This window comes from Clarias gariepinus, chromosome 7 (assembly GCF_024256425.1).
Source record: "Clarias gariepinus isolate MV-2021 ecotype Netherlands chromosome 7, CGAR_prim_01v2, whole genome shotgun sequence".
NCBI classification, from domain to species: domain Eukaryota; kingdom Metazoa; phylum Chordata; class Actinopteri; order Siluriformes; family Clariidae; genus Clarias; species Clarias gariepinus.
The window spans coordinates 10,980,556-11,006,560 of record NC_071106.1 but is presented as its reverse complement, the minus strand read 5'-3'; the positions used below and the strand labels follow the sequence as shown (position 1 = coordinate 11,006,560).

Here is a 26,005-nt window from a genome sequence, read left to right as displayed (position 1 = left end):
ATATGTTAACTATTTATTTTAACTATTTAAACCATTAGACTATTTATGTTACTATTTTAACGATTGTTTCATTTACTTCAAAAAAACAATACAAACAAGAACAAAAAAACATTTAAAAATATTATTGATTAAATTTGGGCTGAAAAAAAATGCTGTTCACAAAAATTTAACCAATGAGTACTCATGTCGATCAATCTGATATACAGTATGCTTCAATCTAGGTTTCTCTCCCAGGTGGGACCACACTGCTTTTTGTAGTTTAAAGACAAGAAAACCTTTAAAACAAACATCAACCGCCTCCACCAAAGAGTCTGGAACAGAGAGTACAGGATGCATCACACAGCAGCGATATATTATCACTTATGAAATACAAGTGAAACATTAAACAAATTTACACTTAGTACTAAAATTACAGTACAAATTTTAATTAAAATTTTTATTTTTTTTTCAACAGATTTTAAATTAAATATAAGAGTTTCTTTTTTGCATCAAATTTAAGCAAAGTAAATGTATACCTTTATATCTAGCCTTTATATCCAAAGGGTAGCTCCAGATATAAACAGTGTGTTTCACTAGTGTATAGCCAGAAAACACACTCTGGGTGTGCATCAGAAAAAGTTTGTCTGATTAATGTGCATAAACTATATAATAAAACTATATATGCTACATAGCCTTTATAAGCCTTTACATTTTTTTATACTCATATTGACCAATTTGTTTTTTATGATTTTGTAAAATAATAAAACAAACAGGTTCCTCTATTTTGTATTGTTCGTCTGCATTAATTTGTAATTTGTATGAAGCGTGAATTATAGGCGCATTCACTGCTGTGGAGATGATAAAGTTAATGACATTCCCTCTTTGACAAAGTCTGCAACACTGAGGAATGCTAACGATACTGAACAGATATTGCATTTGTCCTTTTATATATATCTTCTGCTACTTTTTACCGTCTTCTGGCAAAAGCAATTTTTTTTTACAACATAATTCCATAATGTTAAACACACCTTCCTCTTAAACATTACCCCATGCATAAAACTCCTGCACAACTCCTACTAATGTAAAACTCTAATTTATTCCTGAGCTCTGAAAAGTAGATGTCTGAAAATAAATGTAATTAAAAGTCTTATATATAGCTTCAAGCTGATGTGTGTGTAGTCCTACACCCAACTGTTTTTATCCTTCTGTTTTAAGTTTAGAATAAAATGATAGATTTAAGCTTAATTGTCAAACTCAGCTGTGGGGCTAGGAATCAAAGCGACAAAAGTTGGTTCAATTTAGGCAACAAAGCAGGAGATAGAACTTTATAAAGAGATGTTGAAGAATAGAAAGCTAGAGGCGAGGGGGCTCTGGGAGAGTAAGAGCGAATTCCTTCTGGCTGTAGCAGGAGACATAGTGGGTTTGGGCAATGTTTGGAGATTCCCTTACCTCTGTTACAGGAATGGAGGTGGTAAGATTACTTACAGATATATTATATTGATTAGTGTTGCTTTGTATGTTATATGGTGTGCGGGAGGATTATAGTCACTGTGCTTTTGCTGCCACAACAATTTCACAAAACATTTAAGCAACTATTTTGTCTTTTTTAACTTTCTGGAAGTCAAAACTAGTTAAATTCAGAGATTGGTATTGTTTACATTGTTTATAGGGGTGTTTTTGGTGCCCTACTTGGTGCTTGTTGTGACCTGTGGTTTGCCGCTATTCCTTCTGGAAACTGCAATGGGACAGTACACACAAGAGGGGTACATCACCTGCTGGAAACAAATCTGCCCACTGGCTGAGGGTAAGTGACATAAAGATTTATAAATAAGCATTATCACATGAGAGGGAGTGCTGTACTGCTGAATATAGTCCAGCTGTGGTTGTAAATTTGCAGGCGTCACAGCCGTGCTATGGAAACATGCTGTATCCAGCAATACAGCATGACCTTGAATGTTATATTCATTTTATATAACAGTTCTGTAAACACCATTTATTATCAACAGATCAACAATTTTTTTAATTTAACCAGTTACTAACAACTTAAAGTTGTAAAAGTTGTTATAAGTGATTGACAGTTAATGTAATTAACCTGGGTGAAAGTAGTTATAAATTCTTACAATTGGTATGTAGCCATAAGGTGGTGTGCAGTCTTGTAAATTTCTCTTTACATTTCCATTTATTCGGCTTTAGAATATCAGCTCCATTAAGTTCTGGGTTCAGGGGTTGAATCCCAAATAGTGTCAAATGAAAAGTATACAATCCAGTGTCACATACAAAGCAATGCCATTGATTAGGGCTTGGAGGGAGACTTGGAATTCAGCCTTGTGTTAGGATCTAGTTAGATTTGAAATCTAAAAAAAAAACACAAATGATTAAGATGTGATTCAGAAGGACATAAAAGCAATTATTAAGAAATGCTGAAAAAGTGTAGCAAAGTGCTATTTAAGATGACCTAACATTATTATATGTGTTTTCTTACTGAAAATGTTTCTGTGACTAATTTTGGATGTGGTTTTTGGCAGTGAGTTGCCTGTTATAGTAGTTGAACACCCCAGTGGTGTTATCATACCTCATCACTACTCGGCTAACAAATCTCAAGATCTATACATCTTTACGATACACTGAAAAAAATAACTCTGAGATGTTGTAAATGTAGTATTATTAAATCTGTGTAATCAACAATAAATAATCAAGTTTGTACATTCACATAAATATATCTAAGTTAGAAATTAATCTGCATTTGTTAAGAACACAAGACAATGTGCATTTTTTCCTTTACCTTTTTTTTTACGTAATCACTGACAATATTTTTACAGTAAGTGCACACAAGTAACAAGCAATAATCTTGTTCATTTTACTCTGTTTAAATAAAACCTCCCCTGGAAAAAGCATGGGAAACCCCGTATAAAAAAAAAAGTGGACCAAAGCCTCATTGCCATAGGAAACAACTCTTTGGAGGATTTTGTTCACCTCGTGTGCAAAAAGTTTTAACAAGCAGAAGACGACCTGTGGATTCAGGACCAAGTGCACTTTGAAGGAACTGTGGATGTTCAGGAGTGTGTGCACATTATAAAAAGTGTTCTTACTTCAAGTTTTGTGCTGGATGAAGTTGCATTTCAAAGTACAAAATTACACAACTGGTATTTTAACTATAATATATAAGAAATGCCTAGTTGCTAACTAGATAATGTGAGTATATGTAACTTTAAAATTAGACTAGGACATTTAATAAAACAAAGTAGGCCCGACTCCAAGTAATGTGGAAACTTACTGGTATAATCAATCCGTGTGTGTGTTTTTCTTTCTCTTGCGCTGCAGAGTGTGTGTGTTATGTGTGTACGCGCATAATTTGACACCGCCGGTTATACACACACGCTCTCTTTATCTCTCGCCTTTACTGTTTGAGTGTGTGTTTTTCTTTCTCTTGCGCTGTAGAGTGTGTGTGTGTGTGTTGTGTGCGCGCCTAATTTGACACCGCGCCTGTTCAAACACAAACACACGCGCTCTCTTTCTCTCTCGCCTTTACTGTGTGTCAGTTTTTGAGTGTGTGTTATGTGTGTGCGCGCGAGTAATTTGACACCGTGCCGGTTCACACACTCTCTCTCTCTCTCCTTTAATGTGTGTGTGTGTGTGCCACACACAGCGCCTGTGCGCATAAATGGAAACACTTATTGGTCGGGATTTATTTATACTTTTTTAAAGGTAACATGCAGGTTAATTAGTTTTATTTTTATGTATTTATTTTTTTAGGCTGTGGAACAAATAATTTTAATTTCTATTATTTCTAATGGGAAAATGTGCTTTGATTTACTAGTGTTTTGGAATACGAGCCCGCTTCCAGAACAAATTATGCTCGTAATCCGAGGTTCCACTGTATAGTGTTCTCACTATCAAGTGCTGAAAGAATGATACAGACTTTTTTTACAGAGTTTTGTTATACTGTTTTTCAGGCATTATTTGTATGGATTGTAAAGCTGAAGTTACTATCAGAAACAATAAAAAGACCAGGACCACCCAGGATCTAATGTCTAACACAACAAATTCAGTCTTTTATTATGATCTAACACAACAAATTTACACAACAAAATGGCTTTGGGAAACATCCAAGAGCACAATAGGTTGGGCAGTTTTATCTGTTTAGAAGGCCTGGTGTTGTGTAGTACAGTGCATTCCAAAGGTGTTCAGTAAGTTTTTGTACAGGCGTATCCAAACCTTCCACCAACATTGGTGACCCATGTCATTATGAAGCTTGCTTTGTGCACATCATTGGTAGCATAGAAAAACGTTCTGGACAACTGCATGTTTTCCACCTTGTGGATGCCATTTAGAGGAATGGATATATAGGTGCAAAGTTTTGATGTTTACATACAGTATAGTCTGTATTTGACTGGTTCTATATCATATGTATTTCAGGTGTTGGCTATGCAAGCCTGTTGATTCAACTGTATGGGTGCATGTCCTACATTATAATCCTGGCCTGGGCACTGCTCTATTTGGTCTTCTCCTTCAAGTCCCAGCTTCCCTGGGCCAGCTGTGACCACATCTGGAACACAAGTATGTAATGGGACCATGCTTGCTCTAAATGATTTTTTTTTTACCTGGCTACATTATATTTATTTGTGTTTTCACATTTTCTTAAATAGCTTTTTGGTTTGCTTTCAACAGCTGATGCTACTTAAAGTTCTAGCTAGCCTGAGAAATGCTGTATATGTTAGAAGAAATATAGTAAAAAAAAACATTTATCTGGATTGAGGTTCAAGGCATATTGCCAACGACTACTGCACTGGCTATTAGAACATGGAACCTTTAATAATGTTGATCCATGATAACCCAAGATAATTAATACAATTGGCTCAATTCTTGTCTCTGTGTGCATAGAGTTTGCATGTTCACCCTGTGCTTGGTAGGCTAATTGGCATTCTAAAATTGCTCATAGTGTGTGAATGAGTGTGTGTATGTATGTGCCCTGCAATGGATTGGCACCCTGCCCAGACTATACTGTACCCCGCCTCATGCCCTTAATCACCTGGGATAGGCTCCAGGCTACCTCTTTAAATACAGAATAAAGAGGTACAGATGATGAGTGAGAGTGAGTGAGATATGCACACAAGGTTTGGGGTTGTGAAATTTTCTTTGGCTGTTATCCTGCTATTGTACAGCTATATAATGCCACCGGAAATGCCAGGGTGTGTCAAATGTACACATGTCAAGGTGCTTTCTTTTGCTCTCTCTCTCTCTCTCTCTCCCTATTGTATGCTCTAATCTTTCTAGAAAGCATCTGCCGCAGACCAGTCTGTCAATGTTGACCGCCACAGACCTTAGATTATCTCCTCGACTCCTTTAGCTTCAGGCTCGCCTGCCACTCCTGTGCCATGCTGCTGCAGCCACTGACAACTACCACAGGCCTGCACTATTTGCACTTTTCACACTACCTCACAAAACCACCACTTTTCACAGTCCTCTGGTACTTTATGGGAGTGGGAATCTTATCCCAGCTGAGTAATGTTATGCTGCCATAGAGGCCCTTGCCCCCATGTGGGCTGTAGAGAACATAAAGTACTATCTACTGGGTCCACACTCCACCATGTTCACAGATCATGCTTCTTATTCCAGTGCTGCCACCCTCTTGCACCACCTTCTTGCACCATTCTGCTGCATCTCTCATACCACCTCAACTCTCTCTTACTGTTTACTGATCCTTATTTTTAATAATAACAAGAGCTCTCTACTTACTTCCCTCTCTGACATGTTTCATGTTATCTATTCAATTCAATTTTATTTGTAAAGCGCAATTTAACAATTGTCATTGTCGCAAAGCAGCTTTACACAATCATAAGAATTATGGAAGTTTTCATAAAATGTGAATGTGTATGAATCAAAATGATCAGAATGTCTCTGATAAGCAAGCCAAGTGCGACGATCACAGTGGCAAGAAAAAAAACCCTGAGATGGCAATAGGAAGAAACCTTGAGAGGAACTAGACTCAACAGGGAACCCATTCTCATTTGAGTGATAATGGATAAAAGGGACTGATCTGCAGTCATACTGCGTGTTAGGAGGCTGGAAGTTCAGTATAACATGAGATGTGTTTAAGTTAATATGGAGTCCAGTTTGTTATTGGAGGCTTAGGTAGACTGTAGGAAACTCCTTAACTATTAGACTATAGACTGAACTACTCCTGAACTACTAGAGCGACTGCACTATCGAGTCACGAGTCCTCAGAAAACGGCATTAGGTGAGGCTAGGAACACTTATAAAAAGTGGAACCGTCCCAAGTCACCGCATACATCCCAGACAGACCACATGGGGCATCCATGCGACGAGATCTTCAACCAGAAGCAGGATACCAGGACGAGTCAGACAGGTTCAGAGGGCAGAGGGGGTCTGGATCACTGACAGCTCAGGAGCAACATGTATAGCTCGTTGTATGACGATGTACTGTATATGTTATCTCTCTACCCACACTCTATAATCTGCCTCTGCTGGCTTACTTTTTATTATAGTACAGCTTGCTACAATTAAAAAGTTTTTAAGATGTCTTTTAAAGGCAAAATTCTAAATATGCTACAGGAAAAACATGACCAATGATAGCGAACATGTATATTCATTTGTCTGTTTCTCAGACAGTTGTCTTGCTGTTGTAAATGAGGCCAACTGGACAAGACAGGTTAATTCAACATCAGCAGCCACTGAGTTTTGGGAGTAAGTATCAAATTAATTGTTAGCATCATCATTTTTGTAGTTACACAAATACAGTACACAGTGGTAAAATATGGCTTACATGTTTCTACTTATTTTTATATTACTGCACAGACGCAGAGTGCTTACTATCTCTAAAGGTATTGACCAAGTGGGTAACATCAACTGGGAGATTCTCCTATGTCTAATTGCAGTGTGGATATTATGCTATTTTTCTATATGGAAAGGAGTTAAGTCCACTGGCAAGGTAAGTAAGCCTTGCTTCTATTCTTTCAATCTTTCCCTTCGAATAGATTTGTTACCATTAAAATAATATTAGTTTTGGAATCCATTTGTTCCACTTGGTTCACTTTTAGTTTTTAATCACTAATAAAAATTCAGTTCTTAAAAATATGCAACATTGGAATGTAATTCATATAATGGTTTTCAATGTGGTTTTTATCCACTGCTATAAGGTGGTGTATTTTACAGCCACGTTCCCCTATGTGATGCTGCTGGTGTTGCTGATTCGTGGACTGACTCTGCCAGGAGCCATGCAGGGTGTTATTTTCTACCTTTATCCTGACTTCAAGCGTCTTTTCGAACCCCAGGTGCTTTAAGTGCACAGCATGCACACAGATAAACTGCTCTGGGGTTACTTTGACAAACCTTTATGAATAAAATACATTGTCTTAAAAAGCTTAAAAGATTTATGAAATGTTTTCCACTGTATGTTGGATAACTGTTTAAGATTCAAGTCTAGGTACTACAACAAAGTAATTGTAGTTTGCTTTTCAGGGGTTTTATTAATTTATCTTTGTTTGTTTGGGTACTTAAACAGGTATGGATCGAGGCAGCAAATCAAATTAGCTTCTCTTATAGTGTAAGTGTGGGAATATTGACTGTGCTAGGCAGCTACAACAAATACAACAACAACTGCTACAGGTGACCTGAACATTTTATAATATACTGTAACATTTCTCTCCCATTCTTTATCTACAGTATCAAATAATGTTTACAATAAACTATACTAATTAATGTTAATTTCATAATAAAAATGATATTATAATCCAAAAAGCCTTTTATAATTAAATCATGAAATTTATTAGTGAGAAAATTTTATATATTATGCCCAATTATATCTGCATTACAGGGACTGCTTTTGGCTGTGTCTGCTAAACAGTACCACCAGTTTTGTAGCAGGCTTTGCAGTGTTTTCAGTTCTGGGCTTCATGTCTCATGTTCAAGGAGTTCCAGTAGAGGATGTGGCAGAATCAGGTATGTTTAAAATAAAAATACTATCCATCCATCCATCCATCCATCCATCCTTCTCAATATAATTTAGCTTGATCTGCTTAGTAAAAACCTAGTAGCTACATTACTTATGCAAACTACTTTGCAAATAATTGCTGTAGGGCAATAATACCTTTAACAATATTAAATATAGTGTAAAAAAACAGCTAACAGTTGTCAGGAATCAGGAACAGCAAGCAAGGCATAAGTTCAAAGGTTGCAATTTAATGAAAAATACATACATAAAACAAACAAAACAAAACTCGGACATGAAGAATTAACCTGAGCTTTCACCATAATATGATTCAAATACATTATGAATACAACTGGAAAACTTTTCTTTATGTGGACAGAAAAAAAACCCCTCAACTTTCTCAACATATACATGAATCCCAAGAAGTGGTACTAACTCAAGTGGTTTACTCTGACATCACTGTCCCAAAAGGGTGCTACTCCAGAGCACTGCTGGACATCCAAGACAGTCTACTTCTCCTTCACTGTTCTGACACAGAGGTTACAGTCCAGGGCATTGAGGCTTGGTGAGGTATGAAGGCTTTGGTCAATTCAGGTCTGAGCACAGGGCTTCGGATGGAACAGGAGCTTATTCATTAACACCATTTTACATATTAATAGTCAAATCCGTGCAGTGGAGTAAACACTTTGTCTTCAAATCTGGGTCGCAAACCAAACAAATTGTCCTCAAACCTGGGTGGTGGGGTAAACATTATCCTTGAAACTGCAGCAGGGAGAACACAATGTCCCTGAATCCATGTGGCAGAACAAACATGTAGATGCAGAGATGAGTTAACCATTTGCGAAATCAGGTAGGGGAATGAGCAAACTGTCGTGAATTCAGGTAGTTGGCTGATCAGCATGTCCTCACATTCAAGCTTATCTACAGTATTGTGCCTGTCAGTTTCTCTCTGTGCACTATATTACCCGAATAAAGATGAGTTTCCTGTTGAATCTGGTTTCCTCTCAAGGTTTCTTCATATTGCCATCTCAGGGAGTTTTTCCTTGTCACCGTCGCCCCTTGGCTTGCTCATCTGGGACAATCTGATCATTTTGATTCATACACATTTACATTTCATACAAATTTCAATAATTTTGTTTTTTACATTAAATTCTGCTTTCCAACCATGACAATTGTTAAAAAGCGTTATACATAAATTGATTTAAAAATTTAAATGAATGTGAGGTCTGTCTATCTGCTCACCTGAATGCTCTGCAATATTACTGACTGGATGCAGTATCATGTGGTGATTGCCTTCTAGTTTAAATAACAAGACTACTCACTAGGCTAAACTACAGTAAGTACACTTTTCAATGTAAAGCAAAAGACAAAAGAAAACCAAATCAACTTAAAAGTAAGCACACAACACCCCAAGGTGTACACCCGCGGTAGAGCTCCGCTAGTGGTTAACTCTGACATCAGTAATTAACAAAACTAAATCAATAGTGTTTTCTACCCTTTTTGTTAAAATAGTCTCAAATGCAATTTCTGTCTTAGAAAGTATAATCTACTAAGTTATACTGACCAGTCTGCAGAACCAACCCCAGCTATTTGATTGTCACATGTTCTTTTTTTTGCATGCAAACCCCAGCAGCTGTGTGTTTATTTAGTTATTTTTTTGTCTAAAAAAGTATGCTGCTTTTTTCCCCCAGGCATACAAATATAGACTCCACAAAAATTTAGTGTTCTGTGGTATCTGGCACTAAGATGAGAGGGGCCAAGTCAACACTTCTTTGCCATCTTCCTCAAACTGTTTCCTGGACATTTTTTTTGCAATATTACACAGCACATTATTCTGCTACTGTAAATAAAGAAAGACACTGCCATTTGGGAATACCATTTCCTGTCACGAACTGCTAGGTGTTGGACTGTGGGCATGGTGTTCAGGCATAGACGCAGAGGGGGATGATGGTGAAACAAAGTCTTTTAATTGTAAACAAACCAAACAAACAAACATGAACAAGGGAAGTTGGCTTTACATTGGAGCATGCTATAAACAGAACTCATAAAACACTTAAACATACAGACTAGGGATTACACAATCTAATACAATACAGATAGGGGATACAAACCAGACAAGACAAACTAAACAGACCAGCGGACTAAACACTCAAGGGATTAAACACACACGACAGACTTGGCTAGGCCTTCTAGCTGTTATGCATATAGCTGCTAAACAGGCTAGTAGCCAAACAGGCTAGTAGCCAAACAGACCAATTGCTAAACAGGCTAGTAGCCAGAGACCCAAGGGATGAACAGACTAGGTATGAAACAGACTAAGAACTCTAAAGGTTAGTGGCTAAACAGGTTAGTACCTAAACAGACTAAGAGGTAAACAGACATGGAGACTAGTCAGATCTAAGCAGGTTAGTAGTGCACTGATTAGTATTTTTACACACTAAGAACTAAACACGCAAAGGAGGTTACTCACACATGGGGATAAACACACAAGGCTAATTCTGCTAGGAGACACAGACAAAGACATACTAATGCAAACTTAAAGGGATCCAGAAACCAAATGCCAACTAGAACTAAACAAACTAAAACAGAACATAATCAGAGAAAACAAAACCTACTTAACAGAACTCACATTAATGCTTGACCCAGTTTTCCAGAACAACCAGCTATTTATAACGGGAGTAATAAGTTACCTCGTTCAGGTGAGCACCTGCATCACCTGACCGAGGTGCCCTCTGAGGTAGAGTCTACCAACAAAAACTACGAACACAAACAGTGCCCTCTAGTGGGCAACCCTTACAGTACCCCATTTTAAAACTCCTTAGGCCTCAGTGGGCCTCGTAACAAAAACTATAAACCCAAACAGTGCCCTCTAGTGGGCAACCCTCACAGTACCCCATTTTAAAACTCCTCAGGCCTCAGTGGGCCTCGTAACAAAAACTACGAACACAAACAGTGCCCTCTAGTGGGCAACCCTCACATTTCCATAAAAGGGTGTACTTGGTCTGCAAATACACAGCCTCATACACAGGAAATTGTGATGCTGTTTATTTCGTTTGTTCCAATGATAATTGGGCATGTCGCCAGTTCACAGAATGTTCTCCCTTAGACCTTTGCTAGGTCTTAAGAAATGTATACCAGGAATACCACACCAATCCTCCTGTTTTGCAGATGCTATAATTCAATTGTCCAGCAATCACAATTTGACCTTTGTCAAATTCACTTACATCCTTATGTGCCCATTTTCCTTCTTATAACACAGCAACTTTGACAGATGCAAATGTAGTGAGATAATAAATGTTATTAATGTCACCGCTCAGTGATATCAATGTTTTTCATAATTTCCCCCTTTTGCATGTGTGTGTGTGTGTGTGTGTGTGTGTACACTTTTTCCCAGGGCCTGGGCTAGCTTTTGTAGCTTATCCTCAGGCAGTGGCTTTGATGCCTTTACCTCAGCTGTGGGCTGTGTGCTTCTTCATCATGATTATTCTTCTTGGTCTGGACACACAGGTGCATGTAGACACACCCACACTTACTGTATTTAAAGCTAAAGAATAATATATGAAAGAATAACTAATATTGAATTAGAATGAGTTCTGGTATAACAAGTATCATGTTATAGCACAATCAAACCATAGCCAATCATACTACAATGCACTGCCTTAAAAATTGCCATTTGGATTTAAATAAACAAATACTTAAGAGCCATTTTTTTTTATATATAAAAATGTTTAAAGCTGGCATTGTGGCATAGTGGTTAGCACTGTCCTTCGCACCTCCAAGGTTGAGCGTTTGATTCCCACCTTGAGTCTATTTGCATGAAGTTTACATGTTCTCCCTTCGTGGGTTTACTCCCACAGTCCAAAGACATGCAGAACTGGTTAAGAGGCGCTTCCAAATTGTCTCAAGGGTGTAAAGTCTGCATGAGTGTCCTGCAGTAGATTTGCACCCTGTCCACTTCCCGTGTTACCAGAGTGATTTCTTTGTTTTTAAAGAAACAACCACTAAGCTGATTTTGTGTGATCTTTGTTTATTCTTTTCTTTAATGCTCAAATTCAACTTAAACCCTCCTTCTAAACCAACAGAAACTTAAAAGCATTTGACTTCGGAAACAGAAAAAGATAGAACGAGGAACAGTTCAGTGTCTTTGGGGTATTAAAAAAAATTGCACTTCCCCAAACGTTGCAGGTTTAGTCTAGTGTGTAGAAAAACACTTTAAAAATAAAGTGGTTTTGGGGCAACAATCCAACTTGCATACAAAGTCCTTTTGTGCATAAATGGCTAGCTGTTATGAACACTCTCCTTTCTTTTCTAGAGCAGTGTAAAAACAACCTGAGACATAAAGATATTAAGGAGTCCTTTAGATTGAGCTAAAATCACAAGTTTGCTCAATCTGGACTCTTAGATTTTCTGTAAGTTAAAAGGTAACTCAACCGCATGCTCCCTCTACCAAACGAATCTCTCTTCTTCTCGCTAGCAGCTACCTCCATATCCTGTACGAAAGCTCTCTAGTGCCCTGTTGGATTACTACAACCACTCTAGTCATACAGAAGTTTAGGAAAATAAAATACAAGTAACTTGGGACTGGTTACATCCCCCCTTGTGGAAAATTTGTCACTTACTGTGACAAATTTTAAGATTTTGTACATCATAGGTGTTTATTAGAGTAGAATCGGAGTTTAGAACAATATAGGAGAAAAAAATTATAAAAAAATGTAAAGCTCTGTAGCGTTGTAGCACTGACACAGAAATAGAGACAGCTTTTGCGATGCTCTAACCATGGTCTTACTTGGTTTAAACACTACAGTCACTGATTTGGTGTGCTGGCCTCTTTATATAAAGTCGCTTTGTCTCCCAGACTATGAGTGGAAATGGGAAGCCGGCTGTCTAGAATAACAACGCCCTGCCCCCTTTTTCTGTGTCTTGTTGCTGTCCATAAGCTTGAACTCTAGTTGGAGTGTGGAAGGAGTTGTGCTATAAACATGGTGTGTGTCTACGGCCCGCCGTGACATTACCCAGGCCAGGGGAGCATGTTTTGTAACCAGAATAAATTGTCGCCCTGTTAGATAGTATCTTAGTTCTTTTATAGCCCACTTAATGGCGAGAGCCTAGCGCTCCATGGTTGCATGCTTTTGTTCCGCTGGTGTAAGAAAGGCAGTTTTCTAAGGAGCATAAAGAGTGGACCTTGAGCAATACAAAACCTCAAATGGTCTGATGAATGTTGTGCTTCTTCTTGACTTTTGTGGACGGCTCACCCTTTACCAGTGAATTTTGCCTGATTTTTGCTTTGTTACAGTTTCTTGCAGTGGAGGTTATCATTACATCAGTGACTGATATGTTTCCAAAAGTGCTACGACAAACTGGATTTCGAGAAAAATTTTTTTCTGTATTTTCTGTTTCTTCAGCCAATTAATCATGGTCACAGAGGTATGGGGATTAAAATTAAAAACTAATATGAGAGCAGAAACATAAAGAAACTTGTCAGTCACTGCAGAACTATATGTGATAAAATACATTATTTGCCAATTGTGAAAATTTGTGTTACTAAAATAGTATGAAACAATGGAAATAAATATGACATATAAAAAAAATAATGTTTAAAAATACTATGAAGCATGCTTAATTTAAGTCTCATTTACATGATGACAACTTTTGCTGTTGAATGATGTTAAAACATTCATTTAAATTATTATTATTAGTTTTATTAGAACATTGATATATACTGATATATGTAGTAGACAAATGAAGCCAAAATTTTAGCAATGATCACTGTGTTTTTGTGAAGTTATTATTTTGACTCACACTTATTTGTTATTCTATCTTTCAGGGCGGGATGTATGTGTTTCAGCTGTTTGAATACTATGCCTGTAATGGAGCCTGCATATTCTTTCTTTCAGTGTTTCAATGTCTGGCAGTTGGCTGGGCCTTTGGTGGGTCACAAACACCTTACTTATTAGCTGTGCTCTGAAATTAATTTGTAATAGGTAGTACCACAGTCTGATTATACATAATCCATACATTTTGGGAGACTAAAATTAATTAGATAGTAACCTAAACATGTCTATAATACATCCATGTCCTTTATATAGTGGTTACACAAAAAATGAGAATAACATAGAAGAAGAGGGTCAAAACTGATGGTCTATAGTATTCTTAACTTAGAGGACTGTAATATTTGGACAGATTGGCATGATTTTCAATAAAAATGTTGAATATAAAAATGGTGTTCAGTATAATCTCACTAGGGCACGGACTGATTCAAAGATTCAAAGAACTTTATTAATCCCAGAGCGAAATTGCTTTGTCTTGGTTATATTTTTCTGCTAGTAATAAAAGAGTAATAAATTACTCTTTTACAAGGGGAATTAGTATCAATTAAAAAAGGGGGAAAAGACCTAATTAAAAATAGTAAATTTCTTACTGCACTAATACTGTAGGAAGACACATCACCTCAGTCATGACTGAATTCACATATATTACACTTGGAAGGGAAAAAGGGAAAAGAAAAAAGCACTGCACAAATAACACTGTTAATAATATTGTACGTGAAGAGTGGTAAGGCCAAGATTGTATTAGTAAATGTATGTGGAAACAAGGATTGTATTAATGTAATATTGCATAATTACAGACCGTTAGTGTTGGTAAACAACTGTGAGAACAAGTATTGTCAATTCAAATTTTATTTGTCACATACACAGCCATACACAGTATGATATGCAGTGAAATGTTGTAACAACCACCCTTGACCTAAAATTAAAATAAAATAGAGTATTTTAAATAAAGAATAGGAAATAAATAAAATAAAATAGTAAAAATAAAATAAAATATTTAAATAAGGAATATACAAGATGAAATAATAATAATAATAATAATAATAATAATAATAATAATAAAAACAACAACAACAACAATAATAATAATAATAATAATAATAATTATTATTATTATTATTCATATTATTATTACAGTATAGAAAATATAAAAAAACTTTTGGCTGTAATATTAAAGGATCTGAGCCTGCACAGAAAATACAACCTGCTCTGTCCTTTCTTGTAGAGTGCCATTGCGTTAAGTGACCAGTCCAGTTTGTTGTCAAGATAGACTCCCAAATATTTACTATATTCTGGGACCATGGGTCCGTTCTTCGTAAGTCGCTTGACACATCCGAGATGAATTGACACATCTAAGATGAGATAATCGTGCTAATTACGATCCGGCTAATTCGGTTCTTCGAGCACACCTGTGGTTGATGATTAGTATAGCTGGATTGAGTTGTCTAGGATTATTGCGCGCTCGTGCGTTGGTTTAAAAGGCGATATGCATGGACAGTAGAAACAAACCCTCCGATTGGTTGACGAAATGGAAAAAGAGCGGCTCAATTTTTTTTGTAACACGTGTTATGTGCTGAAATGCCCCCCTGCCATGGATTGCCCCCCCCCTACATAATCACTATCAAATATTATATTAGAACATAAATTCATAGGTTAATGGTTTACAAATTACATGAGACAATAAAATAAAATAAGAAATATGAAAATAAATATGTCGTATATGAAAAAATAGAAATATTATGTATACTTTTATATTGTTTATTTTATAATAAAATTAGTTTCGTCCAATTTATCATTATTAAATATAAATTTTTAATATATATAAATATTTATTAGCATATTTTTATGACAAACCCCTGAAAAATAAATGTTACAAAATAAACATTATACAAGAATTTGTATTAATGGTCTTGACGGCTGTCTCGTGCCTAGGGTTTATTATAATAGTTATATCATATTTTATAATACTAAACCTATGAATTTATGTTTATATATAATATTTGATAGTGATTATGTGTGTGGGTGGAGGGGAGTCCATGGCAGGGGGCATATACTTTTCTTTTTCCACGTGAGTCAGTCGTGCTCTTTAACCAATCAGATGTGACCTCGCCATTTCAACCAATCATAACCCGCCAGGAGCGCGGGCTAAATCCTGTTTACATGAAATAAACCTGCTCCCGAGCAGGTTCAAGCTTACGGATATGTTGCTATGACAACAAATGCTAGAAGCGCATCGAAGAACGAAACAATCCAAGATCAGGACAAATCCACAACAATCAAATCCAGCTAACTGAGTTAGCGACGTACGAAGAATGGACCCCATGTCCACTGTCTCTCCCTGGACTGAGTAGGAGTCATAGGGGTATTACTTCCCTTGGTCTACCAACAGCTCCTTTGTCTTAGTGTGTTTAGTTTAGGTGATTATGCTCACTACACAAGAAAGTCATCCACCACAGACTCGAAGATGTCATCTTCCTAGATACATCCAACAACCACAGAGTTATCAGTGAACTTCTGCAGATGGCATGATTCTGAGTTACATCTAAAGTTAATGTATAGAGAGTGAAAAGAAAATGGTGACAGTTCAGTCCCCTGAGGAGCTGTCCATGATTAAGGAAACCAAATGAGTGTCAATGTGTATTTTCTTTAAATAGAGCATCCTATAGAGCTACAACTCACATTGAGGAGTGAAGAAAATGATAGTCTAAGACTTTAAGCCTGGAATTTTTTTAATAAAATGTATAGTCAAATAGGTAACGTTAATATTCTAATATATACTTACACTTACCCTATTTATACTGTATACTATTACTTTTTCAGGGGCTGAACAAATGTGTGACGCCATTGAGGACATGACAGGGACACGCCCTAACATCATCTTTAGGCTGTGCTGGAAATACATTACTCTATTCATTTTGCTGGTAAGCTTCTGTTTTGCTGTTACACACTGGTCATTAACTAAAAGAAGTTTACTTTCACTCAGGCATTTACATTTAGGCTTTTGGCAGACGCTCTTATCCAGAGCAACTTACAAATGTGCTTAAGTTTATGTCATTGGATAGACCCTTACACTAGGTTACTAACTAGGTACCATCAGTCAAACACTGTTGCAAAGGTTTATTTTTATTTGGGGGGGCTACTTAAGAAACAGATATATTTTTAGTCATCATTTAAAAATTGAAAGAGACTCAGCTGTAAGGACATCTAGAGGAAGTTTATTGCACCACCTACTGTAGGTGTGGCAAAACAAAAAGAACCGAAAAGAGTTTAAATGCATATCTTTGTCGATCTCTGAGAGATGGTAAGACCAGCTGAGCAGTGGAGGGATCTGAGGGAATGTCAAGCGGTGTCGTGGTATGAGTAAGGCTAAACGAAAAGTGGGTGCTGGGCCATTTTTAGCTTTGTAGACAAGTATTGGGGTTTTGAATTTATTCAGACAGCTACAGGAAGCCAGTGCAGGGAGTGGAGAAGTGGGGTGGTGTGGGAGAACTTAGAAAGGTTAAAAACAAGATGTGCAGCTGCATTTTGGATTATACCCAAGTAGCCTGTGAAGAAAGAAATGGTTGAAATATTTTGGTTTAGTAAAGAGAAAATCGACAAGAGTGAGTAAGGTTAGCAATGTGTGGGGAAAATGACAGTTGATTGTCCAGAGTTACCTGAAGATTGCACACAGCGGCTTGAGGAGTGATTTGATTGTTATTCGGGGAGATCACGAGGTCTTGACTGGGGATGAATTACAAGGGATAAACAGCAGTTCGGTTTCACTGGGATTGAGCAAGGCCCTTAACCGTGTCTGCTTCCCGACCCTGTATATTTGCTGACCATTGTACCCTGACCCCTGCTTCTCAACAAGCCTAAATATGTGAAAATAAAACTATAATTGCATTATAATGTATATATGGCAAATTAAGGCTTCTTCTTATACTTTATTCCAAGGATATTTTTTCGTCCTATAACAGTAACAAATTTTATTTCCCTGTTTAATAATAAATGTTGCCATTTCAAACAAACACAACATTGCAGACTTTATTGTTGACTGATAATCTCTATTCCTATTGCCTAGGTATGTTTCATATATTCTATTGTGGACTACCAACCGCTAACATTTAACCGCTGGTATGTGTACCCAGCCTGGGCATATAGTCTGGGCTGGCTGATGGCTCTCTCTTCCATTCTCCTGGTCCCTGCATGGGCACTGGGTCGCATATGGAAAGCAAAAGGAAGCCTCAGAGAGGTGAGATTAGACAGATTTTCTTGGGCTTCCCACGATAAATATTGCATAGTCCAAAGTGTGTAGTGAAACATGGCATCTACAGGGGTTGGACAATGGAACTGACATGCCTGGTTTTAGACCTCAATAATTAATTAGTATGGTGTAGGGCCTCCTTTTGTGGCCAATACAGCATCGATTCATCTTGGGAATGACAGATACAAGTGGCCAGAGGGATTTTGAGCCATTCTTCTTGCAGAATAGTCACTACCTGATGCTACTACCTGGTGGAGAAAAGCATTTCCTGACTCGATCTTTCAAAACACCTCAAAGTGGTTTAATAATATTTAGATCTGGTGACTGTGCAGGCCATTGGAGATATTCAACTTCACTTTCATGTTCATCAAACCACTCTGTCACCAGTCTTGCTGTGTGAATCCACCCCATTGTTGGGCAGCTGTGGTTTTATGTTTTTGGATACAATCCAGTTTAGCACCCTCTCAGACAGCTTCCCCTTTCCGTCCACAGTTACTCCTGTTGAATGTGCTGAATGTTGACATACCACCAAGAAAGACACCATGGCTCTTCACAAAGACGACAAAGACTTTTCTGACCAAGGAAGGAAAAGTTGCATAGTGGAAGAAGGGAGTGGCTCGATCTGTCATCACAAAGACTTGCTGTCTTAATCACAGATGTGCCAGCAAGACGCGGACCAACAATTTGTCCTCTTTTGAACTCTTTTTCTGATATATACTGTATATTTTGAATATTTTAAGCAATTTTTTTCCCTTTTTTTTTATTACCCTGCTAATTAAACCTTCACTCTCTGCTCTTACTGGTGGAATGTGCAATAAATTAAGATTGGCCACCAGGGTGGTCAAATTTAGCCATGAAACCTTAAATTGGCCAGTGTTTCAGTTTCATTGTCCAACCCTTGTAGATAGGAATAATAAATTCATATAATGCCTTATGTTTTATAGTTGTAGTTTAACTTAAAGTTATACAAGTTATGTAAAATAAACAAATGTTAAGTTCTTTGGCTTCTTAATCTTTAAGGTTAGGTAATGTATATGTATATACACTGTAGTGTTCATGCCTTACAGTTTTGCAGTGTCTGTGTGGTTTTCCTCTGGGTTCACCAATGTCCTTCCACCTCCTAAAAATAGCCAATTTCTCCACTCTAAATTGCCCCTTAGCCCCTAGCTGTGAATAGGTGTAGGTGTGTGAAAGCAACTGGCAGTGGAATAGCATCCAGACTGTATTTCTGACTTTTGCCCAGTGTTTCTGGGAAAAGCTTTGGTTCCACGGCCATCCCGATCAGAATGAACAGGTCACTGAAGATGACTCAATAAATGAATACATTTAAATAAATTCTGGGCTGTAATAAATGGGCATGACAAAAGGAAATTACAGTATGTTCCATTATTAATTAAGCTCATTTCATTTTTGTAAAATAGAAAAAAATACTATGCTAACTGTTGCTTGAATGAGTGGTACAAATTCTTGGTAGTTTAGGTGTGCAGGGCTTTAAACAAGTGATATTTTATGACTGCATTTGTTTTTGAATAATATAGTAAGTTACTTGCATCTTTCCACAGCGCTGGTGTAAACTGTGCAGTCCTGAGAACAACTCATCTTTGACTGTAAACTGTGCAGTCCTGAGAACAACTCATCTTTGACTGTAATGTGGACAGTAGAAAGACAAATGACATTAAATGTTTGAAAAAGTCTGCAATACAAAAGAATTTTACCTACTGTATATAATACTGAACAGATATTGCATTTGTCTTTTTATATAGTGGAGAAATTACCTCTAGACAGAAGACAAATAATCCACTGAATTGCCAGGGCTCCACCTAAAAGTGCATATCTACTCTGTGTAAAAAATAAAACAACTTACTGCTATATAATGCAATACGTTAGTTTCCTAATGATAAAGGAAAAAGTAACCTGTGGCTTAATGATTCAAAACAAAAACTAAATTTGTTAACTAATTTTTGACAAAATGTTTCTAAATTGTTGTGATTTTATTATTATTATTATTATTATTATTATTATTATTATTATTATTATTAATAATAAATAATTAATATTATTAATTATTATTAATTATTATTATTATTATTATTATTAACCCTTTTAAAATGGTATTTTTTGTGTATTTGTATATATTTATATAAAATTCCCCTGTATAATCAATGATTTGTGTAATAATTAAAAACAAACAACAGGTGTCACAGCTCACCCACTTTTTCCAACACTTTGTTTTTTTTAGTTAAATTTTGACCACACCCACCAGTGATATGAGATATGTCTCATACCAAAGCTGATGTGTGTGTAGTCATACACTCAACTGTTTGATTCCTTCTGTTTTAAATTCAGAATAAAATAACCAGAGGTGAGGGGGCTCTGGGAGAGTAAGAACGAATTTCTTCTGGCTGTAGCAGAAGACATAGTGGATTTGGGCAATGTTTGGAGATTCCCTTACCTCTGTTACAAGAACTAAGGTGGTACTGTAAGAGCACTTACAGATATATTATATTAATTATTATATTAACTATATTATTATAGTCACTGTGCTTTTGCGGCCACAACAATTTCACAAAACATTTAAGCAACTTTTTTTTTTAATAACTGGCTAAAAGTCAAATAAAAATATTTAAATTCAAAACTAATTTGGATATTGGTATTGTTTACATGTTATAAGAGGTGTTTGTGGTGCCCTACTTGGTGTCTGTTGTGACCTGTGGTTTGCCACTATTTCTTCTGGAAACTGCTATGGGGCAGTACACACAAGAGGGGTACATCACATGCTGTAAACAAATCTACCCACTGAGTGAGGGTAAGCACGGCTGTGGTTGTAATTTGCAGGTGTCAAAGCCGTGCTATGGAAACACGTTTAATCCAGTAAGGCAGCATGACCTTGAGTGTCATATTGATTTCATACAACAGTTATGCAAATACCATTTATTATTAACAGATGAACAATTATTTTCTTTATTTATTCAGTTACTTTGCTTAACCAACATATATTCTTCTGCGACCAGCAGAGCTGGTAACTTACAGTTAGTGACTAACAGTTACTGTAATTAACGTGTTACGGGGTGCAGTATGGAGAGCCGCACCACAAGATGTTTTAATGTGTAAGAGCTGTAACGCAGGGCTTCTGAGGTTGGAGTTTGAGAGAGTGCTTATGATAGTCACGGGAAGACCTTTCTGTTTGGAGATAGTGTGGGGTTATTAATTAGAAATTCAAAAGAAAATAAAAAGAAACTAAAAAACTAAATAAACAGAGCTCCACAGTCTATGCAATTAAGGACTGGGCTCTGGAAACTAAAACAAAACAGCAGAAACAAAAAATCCACGAATCCTAGTTTACAGAAAGGATTGGCAGATCATTTGGGCACCATAGTGGTAACCTGGGCAATGGATCCCTCTAACTTCTGCTGTGGACTCTTTTGGCTCCTTTAATAGCTGCACTTGTGGTAAAATGAGTGATGTAGTTAACTAGCTAACATAGTGAGCAAAAGAGATGTAAAGTGTTAAGCATTTGGTTTGTATTTTACGCCAATAACAACTTTACACTATTCTGCAGGATGTTTGCAGTAAGCCCATGTTTAATTATGTAGACTATTTGGATTATATAAGATAGCAATGGTAGCAACGAGCTACATAGCTTACTGAAGTAATGAATGGCACTAACACTGATGCCCACCATTTGTTTAATTTAAAATTTTTTAAATCTTGCTGCTATCAACAACCATGCTCAGGGCCTCTTTTCCATTAGCTTCAGTAACTTAACAATCTCTCATTTATCTTTTTTTTTTCCAAAGCATATTATCAACTACAGGACTGACTATTAACCTTTAATCTATACATATAATACAACTGTAAAATTTTAATGTCTGTACATACAAGATATTTGCAAAAAAAAAAAACAATTTGGGCGGACATAAAATAATGAATAGAACACATCAAGATGGTTTTAAAAATTTGTCTGTTAATTTGTGCATGTATCACGAAAAAACTACTGAACGATTTTTATTGGGTTTTCACAGCTGTATTTGGCGAAGTCTAATGTAACACAATGTTTCATCGCAATCAGCCCATAGAAAGAGAAGATATGCTACTTTAAGATTTAAACAAAAAGCATCATTATATCATAAAAAAAATCAACCTTAATAAAAAATCACATCAAAATTCAACAGATGGCATTGTAAATTTTTTAATACGTGCTTATGAGTGTGCAATTGAAATCTACTTAATAAACATGATCTCACGCACTTCACGGTTAAAAAAATAGTTATTTCCAAAATTCAACAGATGGCGTTGTAAATTCTTTTTTTAACTCTGTCCCTAAAAGTTATTCAAAATTCCTTCTTTAATGTCCTTTTTCTAAAAACTTATGCGTTGTTGTCTCTGACCATCTGTATTTAAACCAATCAAATAATGAATATAACTTGTTTTAAATTTGAAACAAATTGGCCTAAATGCCTCTAAGATTTCATAAACTTCTAGATCATCTAAACACAGCTGATGAATTGTACCATTATTTATCATATTTAATTTATACAGTGGAACCTTGGATTGCGAGCATAATTTGTTTCAGAAGCAGGCTCGTATATCAAATCATTCGTAAATCAAAGCAAGCATCTGCTTATAAAAATAAGGGAAACCCAAATTATTTGTTCCACAACCCCAAAAAATAAAAACAAAAAATAAAATGAATACAAGATATAAAGTAAAAATAAAACAAATTACCTGCACTTTACTTTTGAAAAAAGTAAAAAATAAATCCAGACTGTTTCTGTTAGTGTTGCACTGTGTATGTGTGTGTGGGGGTATGAAGCAAAAGTAAGAGGAGAAAAAGAATGAGACCCTCTCCTCTCCCTGTTCTCGTCTTACTCAGTAACACTTCCTTCTCTCTTATTTAAGTTTCAATTAAATTCAATTAAAATTTATTTGTCTAGCGCTTTTAACAATTGACACTGTCGCCAAGTATAAAGGGAGAAATAAATTCTTAAAGAAATAAAGAATAAAGAAATAATTCTTCTTATACACTCAGAAGAATTATTTAAGTTTGTATGAAATGTAAATGTGTATGAATCAAAATAATTGCCCTAATGAGCAAGCCGAGGACAACGGAGACAAAGAAAATCTCCTTGAGTTTTTAATATATTATAGGAAGAAACCTTGAGAGGAACCAGACCTAACAGGGACCCCATCCTCATTTGGGTGAGATGGATAGTGGGGATTGATCTGCATTATACTGTGTAAGACTTGAAGTCCAGTATAACAGGATATGTGTTTAAGTTAAAATGGAGTCCAGTTTGTTCTTGGAGGCTCAGGTAGTCTCCAGTCCTGACCCCCTGAGTGACTGAAGTCACAAGTCCTAAAAGAATAGCTGTCTGCATCAACCGAGGATAGGATTGTCTTCGCGGAAAGTGGAATTGTTCCCAGTCACAACACACATGCCAGGCAGACCACGCAGGCAAGCATCCTTCAATCGAAGTAGTATTGTAAGACACTAGCAGTTTACTCAGATACTGCGGCACAAGACAATTTAATGCTTTCAATAGTAGTATTTTAAATTAAATGTGAAATTTCACAGGGGGCCAATGCAATGTGAATAAGATAGGGGTAATGTGCTTGTATCTTCTGGTTCTCGTGAAGACTCTCGTTGTTGCATTCCATTCTGGACTAACTGAAGCTTGTTTGTACACCTAGTTAAACAGCTAGACAGTAAGGCGTCACAATAGCTCAACCTAGAGGTGATAAAAGCGTGAACTAGTTTTTCTGCATAATTTAGTAAAAATATATTTTTTATCTTAGCAATATTTCTGACGTAAAAGAATGCTATCCTGATAATATTATCCACATGTGCTTCAAATGAAATACTGGCATCTACAATCACACCAAGGTCTTTAACTGTTGCACTTGATGGGACAGGAGGGCCATCTAAAGTTACAGTGTGATCAAAAAGCTTACTTCTAGCGGCATGTGGTCCTATGACTAGAACTTCAGTCTTTTCAAGATTAAGCAGAAGGACGTTAGATAACATCCAATCTCTTATGTCCTGCACACATTGCTCAACTTTAGTAAACTGTTTTTTCTTGTCTGGTTTTGCTGAGAGGTATAACTGTGTCATCAGTACACCAATGAAAACTAATACCATGCTTATGAATTATGTCATGTCAAGAGAAAAAAGCATGTCAACAAAAAAAAAAAGCAGTGGCCCTAAAACTGAAGCCTGTGGAACACCAAACTCCACTTGAGAACATGCAGAATGGTTGAGTAACACAAGTATGATGCAACCCTGATCAAAGGCCAATAGGAGGTCATTTAGTACTTTAACAAGTGCTGTCTCTGTCCTGTGATAAAGTCTAATTCCTGACTGACCTGTATTTCTATGTAGATGTGAACATAGCTGCTGTGATACTATCTTTTCCAGAATCTTAGCGATACAGGGGAGGTTTAATATCGGCCTGTAATTAGACAGCAGACAGAGGTTAATTATTTTCAACAGGGGTTCTGTTATTGCTTGTACTATCTGCTTAAAAATGTGTTGGTATAGGATCTAATTCACAGTTTGACGATTTTGAAGAAGAGATGAGTGAAATTAGTTCACTCTCTTCAAGGGGAGTAAAGTATTTTAGGGTCTGATGTGATGTGGTTAGTTTATCATCTGTATTACTTAAATTGTCTGGTTTTAAAGCCTGAATTTTTTGCCTAATATTTATGATTTTGTTATTGAAAATTCTCAATACTGTAGGTTATTGTTGTGGATATTTCTGCAGTGGTCTTGTTTTTAGTTAATTTAGCTATGGTATTAAATAAAAATCTCAAATTTATTTTTTAAGCATAAACCAACTAAAGTAACTGTATTATAAAAGGGATCATGTCTTTAATCATCAAGATCTGTCAAAGTAACCCCAGTGCAGTTTATCCATGTTCATGATGTGCACTTGCAGCACCTGGTGTTTGAAAAGATGCTTGAAGTCAGGATAAAGGTACAAAAAAAAAAAACACGTATGGCTTCCAGCAGAGTCAGTCCACGAATCAGCAACACCAGCAGCATCACATACGGGAACGTGGCTGGGAAAAAATAAAAACACTTTCTAGCAGAAAGAACACCACATAGCAGTGGATGGAAACCACCTTTGAAACCATTATATAAATTGCACTCCAGGCAATTTTGCAAATTTTGGAAATGAAATTTTATTAGTGACTAAAAACTATTGCACTCGAAAGTAAACCAAGTGGAACAAATTAATTACAAAACTGATATGATATTTAATGTTAACACATTTATTTTAATAATATTTTAATAATAAACAATCTACTATTGAATGGAAAATTGGAAGAACGGAAGCAAGCACACAGTTACCTTCCCAATGTACTTGATTCCTTTCTATATTGAGAAATAGCATAATATCTACACTACGATTAAACACAGGAGGATCTCCCAGTTGATGTTTTTCCAGTTATATATTTGGAATTTTGCCTTTTAAAGACATTAAGAACATTTTTTTTTATTCTAGCAACCTGTACTATAATAAAAAGTAAGCCAGTAGAGGCAGATTACAGGGTGTGGATAGAGAGATAACATGGACCATGTCAGAGAGAGAGAAGTGTGTGTGTGGTGATAGGGCTTTAAAACATATTTTTTACTAGCTCTCATTGGCTGCAGCAGAATGGTACAAGAAGGTAGTGCAAAAGGGTGGAAGCGTTGGCTGTAGGCCCAGAAGAAGTATTTGTTAACAGGGTGGAGTGTGGCAGTAATGTGCTTCGGTCAGCCCCAGATGGCACTTTTTGGAATTTGCTGTTTGAACCATAGTCCAATGCCTTAACCACTGAGCTACCCCTGAGCTATCATTTGAATGATAACAGGTAGTGTCACAATAAATCCTTTCTATAAGTGTGTGCTGTATGGTCAAAATGTGCAACTATGTAACATGTAAAATTATTTTAACCATGTAAAGTCCATTACGTTGAGGCTGTCAGTTGCTCACTGATGGAGCCTTGGGTACAAACAGTCCT

The 26,005-nt window shown here is 36.5% G+C and overlaps 1 pseudogene; it reads left to right on the top strand.

Annotated features, from left to right (window-relative positions):
• Positions 1–1,166: 1,166 nt before the first annotated feature.
• Positions 1,167–19,713, top strand: LOC128528345 (sodium- and chloride-dependent GABA transporter 3-like; annotated as a pseudogene).
• The last annotated feature ends 6,292 nt before the right edge of the window (positions 19,714–26,005 follow it).